Source organism: Boleophthalmus pectinirostris, unplaced genomic scaffold (assembly GCF_026225935.1).
Source record: "Boleophthalmus pectinirostris isolate CB_2022bp ecotype Guang Dong unplaced genomic scaffold, ASM2622593v1 HiC_scaffold_6, whole genome shotgun sequence".
NCBI classification, from domain to species: domain Eukaryota; kingdom Metazoa; phylum Chordata; class Actinopteri; order Gobiiformes; family Gobiidae; genus Boleophthalmus; species Boleophthalmus pectinirostris.
This window is the reverse complement of record NW_026571447.1, coordinates 18859540-18871770: the sequence shown is the minus strand read 5'-3', so window position 1 is coordinate 18871770 and position 12231 is coordinate 18859540. Positions and strand designations below refer to the sequence as shown.

At 37.9% G+C, this 12231-nt stretch overlaps 1 protein-coding gene across 5 annotated transcripts in view; it reads left to right on the top strand.

Annotated features, from left to right (window-relative positions):
* The first annotated feature begins 3852 nt into the window (after window positions 1–3852).
* oxr1a (oxidation resistance 1a) overlaps window positions 3853–12231 on the top strand; it is a 141085-nt gene continuing 132706 nt past the window's right edge. For all 5 annotated transcript variants that reach the window (XM_055163400.1, XM_055163401.1, XM_055163405.1 and 2 more), the window contains exon 1: window positions 3853–3988. The gene's annotated coding sequence lies outside the window, so the exon portion shown is untranslated. The remainder of the gene's footprint in view (window positions 3989–12231) is intronic.

The following is a 12231-nucleotide window of genomic DNA, read 5'->3' as shown; positions in this document are numbered from 1 at the left end:
TTATTTATTTTATGCTGAATATATTTTTGCAAGTTTTTTTTTACACTATGCACACGCAGAGTTTTGAAAGTTTCGTTTTTAGCCGCTGCCGCTGTCAAACTACCACGAGTCTGCACGTGGCATGAAGAGAAAAAAGTGAGAGAAAGAGAAAACACGGCTCCCAATAAGGATCAGGCTCCCGTCGTTTGCTTCAAAGAGCCAGATCTAAGAGCCGCTTCGTTCGCGAACGACCCATCACTACTAGCGAGTAAATAAACAATCGCTATTAGCCTTTAGCCGTAAATGCTGCGTGCCGCGGTAATTAATTATATGCGCAAATTTCATCATTCACACGTCTATTCACAGCTCATTTACATATCAATGCAGGTCCAGTAAGAAATATATGGCCAATATAGTCACTTTACAATAGACCAATAGAAAACGGCCTATTTATGTGTGGGAGCTACAGCAGCTAACCGCTAACCAAAAACTTATATAGTATATCGGCCGATAGCCGATATGCTTCCGGGTGCTCAATTCGGCCGATAATATCGGCCAACCGATATATCGGTCGGGCTCTAGTTTGCATGTTCTATAGGAAAAGCATGATAACTAATGTCTGGTTTTAAAGCATATTTACTGAAATTGTACTTGGGGTGCAATATTATTTGATGATTTAAGATAAGGTGACAGTTCGACAGGTCTGACCATGCACTGTGGCAACATTTTTTTCTCATTATAATATCTTTGTGGAGTGGGCACAAAGGCAGGAGGCTGACAGGGCCCTGCATCATTAGGTTTAATCAAAGCTGGACTGAAACAAAAACAAACACACAAACCTCCACCCACATATGCACAGGCTGATGGTGAGTCAATACCTGACATTCATCATTTTGGAACAGCCGCCTTTTTAATTACTGCTATGAATTCCCCACTCTGCTCAAGCCACCATTCACCGGCCATCTAAACAGGCCTATTGTTAAGGCTTGCCTTGGTCTATGTTTATTTTGTTTTGTTTTTTTTCATTAATTATACTTAAATGTTTCAAATAATTAGACACAATTTAACATTTAAAAGCAGTTTTTACTTAATATAAATCAAAGGGATAAAAATCTACCAAACCTTGTGTGGAAAAAATAATGGCATCTTTGATTAAACAATTTTTTATTTTTTATTTTTTTTTGACTGAGTTCAGAGAACTGAGTTCAGTTTCACGATAGCCAAACCCTGACCACCAACCCAGTCAAGTAGGCCACACAGTCTCAAAAGGAAAAGCACAGTATGCCGCAATCCAAAAATAATGATCAAATAAAAAAATAAAATAAAAATTCTCTATCAGTGTGCAATAAGCACACAGAGCATAGAATAGAATGCATACGGCCAACAGGAAAAGCCACTGCCTTAATGTCAGGTCACCTTGACACCATTTGTGCCACTTGTGCCATGTCTGGAGGCAGCAGACATTTAAGGTGTTGCTTCTTTCCTCCAGCTCTGGCATTCAGCAGAGCTACTATCCATTTCCACCACAGGTGTTGCAGAGCCCTTTTTCCTCTTAGGGCATGGACTAAAATTGTGCATGAGTGGAAATAATATGCTGTTATTTTTACTTCTCACTCACTACTGGAGGTGTTTCTCAAGAGACCCTGCCAGCTGCCTTCAAAACAATGGCAAGTAAACTTTACGTATAGATTCTGTCTGATCTTTTTGAGACAGAAACATTATATGTGTACATACAGTTTAGTTTCAGAGTTTCACATAAGTAAGTAGTAAGTCATTTTGTGTTATAGTTGTCATAGCTTGTGCTCTACAATTTCCAAAATATATAAAAGAGGATTTATTAACAGCTTTACAGGTCTATCTGTGTACACTTCACTTATTGTTTGAGCTACACAGCCACCTGTCAGATAAATTGCACTGTAATTGAGATAGCAGTTGAATAAACACATGTTCTATTGGTTTTATCTCCATTGTCACATAAAGCAGCAGGTTAACTGTGACACACTGTACAAGGCTGCCCGTATCTCCAAGGCCATCACCAAATGTCGCCAGGGCACTCATATCTGCACACATGTTGGCGTGGCTTTATTAAATCCACATAAGTGAACGCTGGTGTGAGTCTTTAATGTAAAGCATGTCATATATATATTCAGGATATCTCATATTACATCAACAGAACTGACACATTTTTCTTTCTGTTCTGGTGTTCCATATTGTAGTATGATCCAATAAAAGTGCATAACGACACAAAAGGACGATGTGAAAATGTACTCCAAAAGTTACAGCTACAGCAATACTACAATGAAACAGTACAGTTTTTGTATTCTCAGCTACTGTAATCAAGCTTTCTGAACTCAGCACCAATCTGTAATGTAGTTATTTAAAGAAGGTGAGGAAGGCATATGCTAAATTAACATACATACATGAGCACAACTGATGGAAAAAAAAACCTGCACTTTTTTTTTTTTTACCAATGGATTGATTTTTTCATTTGATAAAAAAATAACATTGCAGCATATTACAGTCAAACATGGCTGGTCATAGCTTTTCCCCTTAAGGGTCACTGCAGTCATTTCTTTTTGTCCTACATGTGCTCTGATTTTCATATTGATTTGACACTGTTTTTATAAAAGATGAAGACCTCTTCTTAGTTGAGCCTGGGTCTAGTGCACTTGCCTGTGACTTTATGAATTCCTCATATGTTTAAATGGAAATGCATGGCCACACCTTTTTGATAAATAAAGGCTACATCTGTGGAAATACCTTTCTTCATTTATTTATGGGAGAGCTGTGGGGCGTTCGGTGGGGTAGAGGCATCGCTCCTTCGTCTCCTGCCTCCATGCGGTGCTCATCGATTTCAACCCCTCTCTGCTGAAGTGCACCATCAATCAATACAGTAACAAGTCTTCATTTAGACTTAAGAAATGCACTTTCCAGCTCAGTGGGCACACAGTCCTGGTGTTATGAATGCAGCCAGTGTTAGTGCGGGTCGAGTCCTTCCTTTGGCCTTGAAACTTATCTGACCAAGAACTAATGCATGACTGTGCATGCACTCCTCCGGACCAGCACAGAGCAGTGATGGTGCTCAGTATTGTGGCAAGTATGGACAGATTTGGTCACCATGTTTTGTTTTTTTTGTTTTGTTTTTGTTGTTGTTGTTGTTGTTGTTTGTTTGTTTTAGTTTTTTTGTGGAAATTGTAAACCAGCAGGGCGATCAATAGTCTACTCAACTCAACCTTTTTGCTATTAGTGTTAGTATTTATAATAGTGGAAATGTGTTTGTGTGTTTCATCTGATGACAATAAGAAGCAATCAACTGGAGACAAAATGTATAACTGTCCTACTTCAAATTTAGTTAATTTTATTTGCATGAGCCTATATTCATTTGCCTATTACACCAAAAAAAAAAAAAAAAAAAAAAAAAAAAAAAAAAAAGCAAAAATTGCTTATTTGTTGTTGATATTATTTCTAAGTTAAATAGCTTTAAGGGGAAAATGACCTTAAGTTACGTAGCTGACTTTTAATTTCCATGAAAATATTTCAGAAATCCCAGCAAGGGTTCATTTATCCTGTGCTGCACTATGTATGCTCCGACAGCAGGGGTAGTAGCAGCATCGGGATTCGCCAGTTAAAAAGGAAATAGTCTTTATAAATGAGGAAAATAAAAATATAATTTGCCGTTCTTAACTTTTTCCATGTACAGCGCATCCTTTCATATGGGCCTATCACTGTATCGCTGACTCCACGCTTTACATCCGACCCATGGATAACAGCTCCTCCTCCTGCCCACCCCTACCGCCTCACCGGCACTCGTATTTGGTATGGTCCGCTCCTCCCCGTCCTACGTCTCGTGAATGGTAGTTTCTATTGGGAGAAGGTCAAATGACTCCGCATGTCTGCTTCTGTGTACAACATCCCTCTATGGTGCACGGCAGATGAAGAAACACCTCCAGCGCGTATCCAGTTCAGATTTGATTGTGACCAAGATCTGAAGTGGGATGTCTCTGTGAAAGTAAGTAGCGTACCTCTATTCTGTCATTTTGTATCCCCCAAACCTCCATCGGAGCTGATGTTTTGATACTGGCCGGAGAAGTCCTTTCCCTATTAAGATTTAATGTTTGCAAAGTGTTGTGTTTCCATTGAGTCGCTGCAGTTTACGCGTCCAGGATATTTTGAACAACTCTCATAGGAGGATGCTGTCGTTTCCAGTGGACGCGAGTGGGATGATGGTGGGAAGCGAGGGTGGCAGCCTCTTTAAACACAGCTGGGAGCTATTTTAGTACTAACATGGTGATGTGTTAATACTCAAACGGAACTTCTGCATGTGTATTTTGGAGATACAGGAAACTGTGGTGATGCGTAATTGTGCGTCTGGTTTATCAGGAGATCTGAATTATGCATTGTAGCCTTTGTCAAAGTACGACAGTGATACGGCTTATAACTTAAAAGTTAGTTATGTCTTTGAGTATATGCCAATAAAATGTTGCGTAGAAGTTACTTTAAACATCACTTTTTCATCCACACGAACAAAACAAAACAAACTAATAAATAATCAGAAATTACGATAAAATAACAATAGTAGCCTCCCTAATACACCATAACTATACTACACTGACATATCAAAGGTGTTTTATGTATGCCTTTATTGTTATTTTAGGCCGGGAGCCAGGTCCACCCCTCAGGATGTTTTTTGCTACCTTTTTTCACTATTATTTCCTGTTATATTATATCTTGGGCCATCACGAGTTGATAGGGACCAACCCCAACTTGGCCCCGTTTGGTCTCAGGGCCCAAAAAACACACTTTTTAAGAAAAGCTATTTGTGAAGTTATGTAACTGTAGATATTAAGGTACTGAAACCACATACATGGTCAAATAACCCTAAAATTTGGCATGGTGTATCCTGACACATGGGGGAAACTAGCAGAAAAATATTTTGGGGCTTGCTGCCTTTCTACTGTCAAATATCACCCTCAACATATCCTAAAAGACTAAAAAATGTCTGTCCACCTGACAAATTGTCATCAAAAGTGATAATTTTCAAGCATTTTATTGCATATATCACTGCCTCAAATGTAAATGAAAAACTTCCCATGTTCATAAGCTTCAATTTAAGCCCAAGACGACCTTTGTATCTAGAGGGAAACAGCTGCTATGACCAAAGTTCTTCACTGTACCTCAAATCGGCAGGAGGCAGAACTTTCAGGCATTACCATTACTTATGGGAATAAGCAGGATTTTTTAAAATAGAAACAATATTTGAAAAGAGTTGACTTATGTACTCCTGTACTATATGAAGTGAATTACATTAAAAGTGAATAATATTAATTACATTAATAGTGAATAATATTAAAACTCAAGGTCAGAGTGCAAGATAAAACTATGGTAACCAGGTTACACATACAAACACACACAACCCACACACAACCAACCAACATCCTGACCCTTCATGCAACATCCCATCAGAAGTTATTTTCCAAAGACAAGTGTGCAGAAGCTGATAATTTTTTCTGGTTATAAGAAGAGATTGAGTCTATTGGGAGATTGGTGTCCTTTTCTAGGCGTCCATGATTTCTAGACTGAACATTAACTATTGTCAGATTGTGAGATAACAACCAACCAAAGTAGGAATGGGAGACAAAGTATGGTGTGTGTGCTTGCGTGCGTGTGCACATGTCTGTGCCTGATTTCATCAATAAGATCATCAGTTTCTGTTTGAGGCTAAACTTCAGTGAAATTGGAAACATTGGGTCTCAGTTCTTATATATTTACACATTGAATACTGCACATTATTTCATTGTTGTAATGAATACACAGATTTTCAGATGGGTATTTGACAGTAGAAAGGCAGCAAGCCCCAAAATATTTTTCTGCTAGTTTCCCCCATGTGTCATGCCAAATTTTAGGGTTATTTGACCATGTATGCGGTTTCAGTACCTTAATATTTACAGTTACATAATTTCGCAAATAGCTTTTCTTAAAAAGTGTGTTTTTTGGGCCCTGAGACCAAACGGGGCTGAGTTGGGGTTGGTCCCTATCAACTCGTGATGGCCCAAGATATAATATAACAGGAAATAATAGTGAAAAAAAGGTAGCAAAAAACATCCTGAGGGGTGGACCTGGCTCCCGGCCTATTTTGTAAGTTCTTGGTGTCTTTTTGATTTTAGAGAATCTTTTGTTTGCATGTCAAGTCTACAGTGGCATGAGATGTAATTTTCAAACTAGTTATATGCTACCAAAAGTAATTTCAAACAAAAGTAGCTTTGAGAAAAGGAGTAATACAGTAGTAGATAGTCACCAGAGTGCAGCCCAAACATGCTCCCTGCAGAGTCTCACACAACTAAGCCTATTACTGTATTGCATAATGGAATAAGTTGTAGCTGATCTCCATAAGGTGCCCAGTGAGACTCCCTTAAGGCAAACATGGCAAGGCTGTGTATTGTCCACAGGCTCTCGTATTACACTTCCTAATAAAAGGTAGCGGTCCAGAGGTGGTCAGCATGTTTGAGTATCCAGCTCAAGACACTGTGCTCTGCTGAGTAGGTTGTCTGCTTCCTAATGCATGCCCAACCAGATTCTCCAAGGAGTAGTTTCATTTGTGCTCAAAAGCTCTCTTATGGCCATTTGCAATTACAATTTCATAATGTGTACACAACAAGGCTTTTGAGACCATCCTGTATACTACTTAAAGATCCTATATTACATAAAGTGGATTCTTGTGAGCTTCTTACCATGTTGTAATGCTGTTACCACCTCAAAAACATGCCTGGAGTTGTGTTTTGTTTCATTCACACATGTTTGAGTAATCCTGATTTATTAATCTGTTCACATCTACAAAATTCAAAATGCTCTGTTCCACCTTGTGATGTCATGTTTCAGGGCTGAAATTATCCAACTGATTCTGGTGAAGGTGTATGGAGTTTAAAAACACAGTGGAGCACTTCTTGTATTATCACATGACAACACAAGAGTGTTTTCTGCTTTAGAGAAGCGCAGCCTAAATATGCAGGGTTTGTGTGTTGAACATATGTGAATGAAAAAAAGAAAAACTTCACATATGTTTTTGATGAGGACACTATTATATCATAGATCAGAAAATAGCATAATGTAGGACCTTTAAATGTACACAATTATCTCAAGTAATTAATATACAAAAATGTGTGTATGCTGCCTTCCTTGGCAGTGTAATTTCAACTGTGATTTGGTTATTGTTTAATATTTTAGCTTTTACAAATGGTCATCCATCTAGTTGAGTTGCTGTTACTCTGTGAGGTGAAACGTCACTGGCACTAATATATTCTTTGTATAATGTATTTTGTATTTTCAGTTGTAAAGTTGTAATGAGTATCCTCATTACATAATCACTTGTTGATAAAATGTCATATTGCATCGACATAAACAAGATGGACGCTGGTTGTTGTCAGGCCATGAGAGATGGTACAGTCACAGACACTTTGAATGATGACTTTCATGATGAAATTATGCATGCTGAGGCTGCTCTTGACTAAACCTTTACTCTGACATCAGCAGCCAATGCTTGCTGTTACCAACTGATTTTACATTGGGAGCTGTGTGAATAAAACTGGTCTCTTATTTGATTTATTAGAAACATATGCATTCATGTTAGGAAGCAAATTTGGTAGATGTGTTAAGATTTTTCTTTTGGAACGAGTGATTTGGATCTGGTTTTGAAGGCAATGTTACTAAAGGACTGTTTTTCAAGGTGTATATTAATTTTGTGGGTCATCTATACATGATTATATTTGTTCTGCTAATTTGAAGGCTGTGTAATTTGGGGAGTTGTTGTAAAAAATGCTTAGAAGAGCAACTGTATTAAATCATATGTATTTTATGATTGTATGTGAAATAACCATTATCATAGAAACATAAACAAATACAAATATGTATTATTAAAATTTGAAATGATTTTGGATGCAGAACAGTTTATGAAAAAAATAAATTCATGAGTGTGGCCCATGGCCCGTGGGAGCAGTTTCTTCCATAGTAACAAGGCTGTGTGGAACATGTTGTTATTATGCAAGTGGTGTTTGGCGTTTCTGACGCATCTGTGGCATATTCACTGTGTGTGTCTGTCAGTCTGCGCTCAGAGAGGATCACTGTGTGTACAAGTTGGACTCTAAAAAGCTGACTGTCTGTGTGGCCACCTGTGGATGTAGCACTTCGTTTTCTACTCACGATTCTTTACACAGTATCATGTATTTTATTTTAGTCAAATTATACATTATACTGGTCCATTTGTTTGCAAGGGTAAAAATCTATAGTCTTGCACAGAAGTCAATAGATAACAAGATCACAAGATCAAGATGACAAGATCAGTGCTGTTGTGTTTTGTGTCCAAGTTGTGTTAATGCAATTCCAAGAATACAGTTTTAAATACATTAAGAAATATATTGTTTTCATTATTATGTTTTGTGGCTTAATCTGTTTGGTGACAAAGATGCAGAAATGATACAGAGATTCCCGGACATGATAATGTGGTTATGTTTTCTGTGTGAATCAATCACTTTTGACCTCTTAAAACAGGTTAACCCATGGTCTTCTTATTGTGTGTCGTTGTCATTGTTGTCAGTTGATTGTAAAACTAAACAGAAGTGGGTGCATACATTCAAATACTGTACTTATAGATATAGGAACTTTATTCTTTTACACAAAAACTCACGGTGGCACAGTGGCTAAGGTAGCAAGGTTCCTGTTTCGACTCTTGATTTGCCTGGGGTTTTTGTGTGAACTGCATGTTTCTCCGTGTCTGGGCACTCTGGTTTCTTCTGAGCTCACTGATTTCCCCAATCAACTCAAAACATGCACAAAAGGTAAAATTTACCAGCTGATGTAGTCCTAACCAAGCCTATAACTCAAGATTATAGAGACGGGTCTCATTAAAAGATGGGTCAAATGCAGAGGACAAATTTCCCCTCCAGGACAATAAAGTGTACTTTAATACTTGTGTGTACTTTTATGTAAAAGTATCTAAAAACTGTAATTTAGAAGAAATGGACAAACACAGTTTGTATGGTATGGGACACACCACACAAACGAATGTACGTGCAAATATACAATAAAAACTGGACAAAAACAAGACTGTAATTGTTAATCCTTTATGATTTGATCCACTATCCATTGCAGTCGATCAAAGTATATTTATACAAAAACCCACCCAATTAAAGATAACAGAGAAAAGGTAACTGCCTTTTGCCTTAATGTATGCCTAAACATTCATAAATGTCTACTGTCCTTTTTAGGAATAAGCTGTTTCTTTGTGTTTTTTTCTTTCCACCTCTGTTGTCCAAAGCTGTTATCCTGCTTGTAACGATCATAATCTCCAGTCTTTGCTGGATAAACATCTTGAGAACACGGAGGATAGCCATGACCAATTCGCAATCGCGGTTGGACGTGAATTGCTTTTTGAAGGTGCGAGTTTAGTCCTTGATTGTTGTATTAGATTTACCTACACACAGTAAACTGGTTGGAGCTACGTAGTTGGAGGATTACACAGGATTTGCTGTGCTAAGCCACTGGAACCAGGCCCACTGACCCGGTCTCCTCCACTCCTCCCTCTTTTCCTATATGTCATCCCCTGATCGACTTAAACTATACACAAAAACATCACATGACGTCTGCCTGAAAGCCCTCTGATTGGTTGTTTAATGGTGTCAGATAGTTCCTGAACTGTGATTGGTCTGAATGTCTGTCACCTAACTTGAACTTGCAGAAACATTTTAATAGTGAGATTTTGCTTCAGTTTTAGAGAAGAAAGATGAATGCAAAGAATTACTTAACCGCATCATGGAAGAAATTATATATTACTTACAATGCTTATGGACTTAGAAAAGTCTTAAAAAAAAAAAAGAACTGAAGTTAAATTTATAATATATAAAATCTGTAATTGCTAGAAAAGTCTTTTAGATTTCTTATTTTAAATTTGACTTTGCTCACTATAAAATTACTGCATTTATTAAAAGAGTGAGAAACATTTTCCATGAAAGGTTTAATAGCTGTTTAAATCCATAATTTCAGCCTAACAAAAAATCACATTGTTTGTCTGTGTGTGTTCCCATAGTAAGACTCTTTACCATTCAATCCTGAACTATCTGAGCATATGCAGATTGATTTTTATGCTAATCAGACTAACTCAAATTTACAAATGTGTTTAGAATTTAGAGTTATGCAGAAGCACTGTTAGGTTTATACAGTGTGGCAACATCACTTAACCAGCAAAGTCTTTAGTTCCACTTTCTTTTGGATATTGAGTGAAAACAAATTGAATCTATGCAAGGGTAAGGTTTTGTTTTTGACTGACAGGCAGTTGGATGCATCAGCCAAATATCTCACAGTGAAATGACAGCATGAAGAAGACCATGCTCCAAATGTGTAAATCCCTACTACAGGCAGTGTTCTGGCTTTGTCCTTGCCATGAGGCTGAGTGCAGACTCCCACTGTCACCAACATGTGCAGCCGCAGAGCACGTACACGCATTGAGAGAGACCTTTAAACAGGGAAAGTTTATTTTGAGATACATTTGAAGTGTGCTTTTCGACACTTCCATAATGTTCACCTCCATACATCCAATAGAAATGCGTTTGTAGAGACTCAACTAGGCCTGTCATAATAACACATTTTGAAGTACATTTTGAAGTTCATAGTATTGCAAGTAAAAGTATAATATTGAAACTACTTTATGCCAGTGACACAAGACAGGTAAACCCCTTTTTCTTAAATAGACAGTATCATCGAAAGGCCTGAGCTTCAACCAATAAATGTCCGAATGAACCGATAGTTAGCCTTAGACAGTAATGAATCTACTCTGTACATCTCAAATTTTGTATTATTACATGAAAATGGAAAAAAAAATCTGCTCTAAATATTGAGCCCCAAAATATATTGTTCCATCTATCATATATTGAACAATAGGTCAATATTTTAATTATAACGACAGGCCTAGACCCAACTCCTGAATAAAAAATAATGAGGCTTCAGAAATGAGGCAGGCATTTAAGAAGTTGTGGCAGAGCACACAAAGCCCGTAGCCTTTAAAAGTCATAACCAGATGTCTATCATGACATTACTGTGAGGCACTCACACACTGCTCCCATGATGGAAAAGGCAATAAACTCCTATTACAATAAACTACTATGGGGTCTGTTCCACAGTATTCTCCCAGCATGCATCTGCTCTGCTTACAATGTGTTTTAATTCACTGTTGGAATGACTGAATAAAGGCTGTTAAATTAATACAGTCACTGAGAGCTCGGGTTGTGTTCAGTGGCAATGGTAATTTGAGCAACATTTATGGGTCTCCATATTTTTGGCTCTTTGCGGTGCTGTTCTCGTAAGCATGAATTCTAATATTACTCAGACCAGACAATAAAATCCTTAGGTATTTTAATTTGATTGAGAGTAGAAGAGCCTTGTGGTGATAGTATTATAATTGTAAGAATTCATTGAACATTTCATAAGCTTTGTTCTGTTTGACTTACTAAATTAAATTCATTTGAAGTCTGGTATTTTGTTGAACAAACTGAATAATCACTCCATTTTAGCCAGAATAGGTTTCAGTTTTTATTGAACGACCCTTGGGCATGTGAAAAGGAATACATGGACAATTTTAACAAAATAGTTCAAAGCACACAGTGCTTTCTTTTGTCTGGAGATTACAAGTTACTTGATGAGCAGTCCCAAGCCTGGCCAGAAATGTTGCTTCAGGCCACCTTGTTTAAAATCATTTGACACTAGGAGGCAGGTGTTTTTCTGTAGTGACCCTGTCAGTTACTTTTCATTTGATTTATGTCTATATTTTCACTGTGGCTCATCATTACAGTGAAATAAACAAACCAGACATGCCCACATTGACCTTGAGTTTGAGAGAGACAGACTAGATGCTCATGAGACACTAGCCACACGGCACAGCCATTAGCCCTATGTGAATACAAGAGTCAGGAACGACAAGGAGACTGTTTATTCTGTGCCCGGTAATTGACTGAGAATCTCCATAATGGCATTGTGTTTCCTGCCAGGCTAATGTGACCCCTATTAGTTCAGGAAAGATGCTGCAATCAGGCTGTGTGTGCACTGCCAGGCACGGCCGAGGAGAGCAGGAGAGACAGGAGAAGAAAGAGGTGTAAAGGAAGAGATAGAAGACAAAGGAACAACCAGGGACAGGATCAGGGGACCAAGACATGTGGTGAGGTGAGTCATCACTGCAGCACCAGCACTGATCAAAGTAACGTGGCAAATTTA